At 57.8% G+C, this 2,373-nt stretch overlaps 1 non-coding gene across 1 annotated transcript; it reads left to right on the forward strand.

The window, feature by feature from the left end:
* The first annotated feature begins 298 nt into the window (after positions 1-298).
* Positions 299-406, forward strand: LOC120658483. The gene has a single exon (XR_005668702.1). It is a non-coding gene; the product is annotated as a small nucleolar RNA R71 (small nucleolar RNA).
* Positions 407-2,373: the final 1,967 nt, after the last annotated feature.

Here is a 2,373-nt window from a genome sequence, read left to right on the forward strand (position 1 = left end):
CATGGAACGAGCATAGTTTTCTCTATGCTTCTTGAATTCGGCCCTTTCGCCGAGATGCTTCAGTAGGAGGTCCAGTTTGGCAATGATCATATCCGTCTCCTTGACGGTATGCGTACCCTTGGTACGGGGTTGGAGTCGTTCATCGCTCCACACTTGATTAGAGACCATTTTCTCGACCAATGCTTTGGATTTGGCAATGGTCAGGTCGAGGAAGGCTCCTCCAGCAGCGGCATCAATATTGGCTCGAGATGTCGTTGTGAGCCCATTGTAGAAGCTTTGCAGGACGAGCCACTCATCCATGCCGTGGTGAGGACAGGCCAGGATGTATTCCTGTAGCCTCTCCCAAGCTTCTGGGATGGATTCCATCCCCGTCTGCTGGAAACTTGATATTCCCCGCGCAGAGCATTTGTTTTGCCCAGCGGGAAGAATTTTGCGAGGAATGCCTTGGAGCATTTGGCCCAAGTGTCAATGTCTTTTTCCTTGTAAAACCATTGTTCCGCCTTCCCCAGGAGGGAAAAGGGAAACAGACAAAGCTTGACAACGTCGGTGGTGACACCCCGTATGACTACGGTGTCGCGGAGCACCAGAAAGTTCTGCAAATGTGCATTTGCGTCCTCATTTGGCTTGTGCAACACCCTAATCTAAATTTCAGTATTTAATAATAAATTTAATTGGCTTTATTTATTTTTTTATGATTTAAGACTTGCATTTAATTTAATTTTCTTCCACGAGTAATTAAAATTTTCTCTAGGTTTAAAATTGTTTGTGCATTCATGCTGGTGCATTGTTTTATTTGGTTGAGTGTTAGGGTTGAATTCAAATTTGAATTTGAATTCAAATAGGTTGAGTGTTGTCAGAAAAAGAAAAGAGAAAGAAGAGAACCAGCCCAAATACCAGTTCCAGCCTAGCCCAAACCGCAATCCAGCTCCACCCGCGTGGCCCAGCAAGGCCCATGCGCGCGCCCCTCCCTTCAGCAGCAACCAGCAGCGCGCTCAGCCCAGCTCCTGCTCTCTCCACGCCTGCGTGTGCGTGCCCTGATGCTGACACCTAGGGCCCGCGTGTCAGCCGCTGCAGATCGACGCAGCGCATCCTGCTTTCGCCCTTTCCGTCACTGACAAGGAAGCCCCACCTGCCAGCACCCACGTCCTCTCGCTTGTTCGCCTGATCGCTCACCCGCGTTCCGCTGACGCCCGGACCCCACACGGCAGCCACGCCCTCTCACACAGCGCGCGTCGCCCATTCCCCCTCTGCCTGACAGACCGACCCCACCCGTCAGGCCCCTCTTCTCCGCTTCCTCGGCCGCGCAGCAACGACCACCCGTGATTCTCACCGTGACTCCGTCAGGCCCGCACGCCGAGATCCCCGGCTCCCCCTCCTTTAAACACTCCTGGCCTTCCTCGTTCCCTAACTCGCCACACCTCTAGCCATCAGCCGCCGTCCCAAACCCTAGAGCACCGCCCGCCCTGGTCCGCTGCGCAGAGCTTCCTGCGCCGCCGAGGAACCGCCTCCTCGACGTCCCCCGACCCCTGAAATCCTTTGCAGGAGCCTCGGCGTGCACTCAGGCACCTTTCCTAGCCACAGCCGTCGACCCCGACCCCTTGAAGCTCCGGAATTGCCGCGGACCCGCCGCCGCAGGTAATCTGTTCTCCAAGCAATTGCTCGCCGCCGGCGACCCTCGTGCCCTGCTGATCCCCTGTCTTGCTTCTCAGCTCACCCGCGCATCGATTCGAGGGGATCAGAAGCCCAGAGGAGCACTCCCGCACCCCGGACCGTGAACTCTGCCCGTGCTCCGCCGCCGGACCTCGACGCCGACCATGCTGCATGTCACCTCCGTCCTATCCCGACTCGCGGTAAGAAACCCAGAGCCTCCCTTGTTCTTTTGCGCTAGGTAGCTCAGCCCGTAGGCCACTCCCGAGGTAGGAACACCGCTCGTCTGCATTGCCTCCGCTGTGTAAGCGCAGCTCCGCCGTGGCGGGCACACTGCGGCCCTGCACAATCCCGCACAAGCCTCGCGCAGGCTCACCCTTGCACTGCAAACTCTCTGAGCCTTTTGCACCCAACCCTGACCCCCAGCACGGCGCGAACATGCACGCCGGCGATGCGCCGACGTGCATTCAGAGCCCCGCCAAGCCTCGCTTCGGCCCTAGGAAGATCACCCATGTTGCGTAGTGTGTTTCTGGCCCAAGCCCGGGTCGGATTGACCCCCAGAGCACCAGATTGGGCATCTCCAGCGAGCCCGCCGCCGTGGAATCACGCGCCGGCGACCCGCGCCACCGCAGTCTCGCGACCCGCGCTCTGGACCGCCCGATGAAGATCCAACGGCCCAGATTCATTTCCAGCCTGAGTCAAACTCCCAGGAAAACGGTCAGCGCT

This window comes from Panicum virgatum, chromosome 1K, assembly GCF_016808335.1.
Source record: "Panicum virgatum strain AP13 chromosome 1K, P.virgatum_v5, whole genome shotgun sequence".
NCBI lineage: Eukaryota > Viridiplantae > Streptophyta > Magnoliopsida > Poales > Poaceae > Panicum > Panicum virgatum.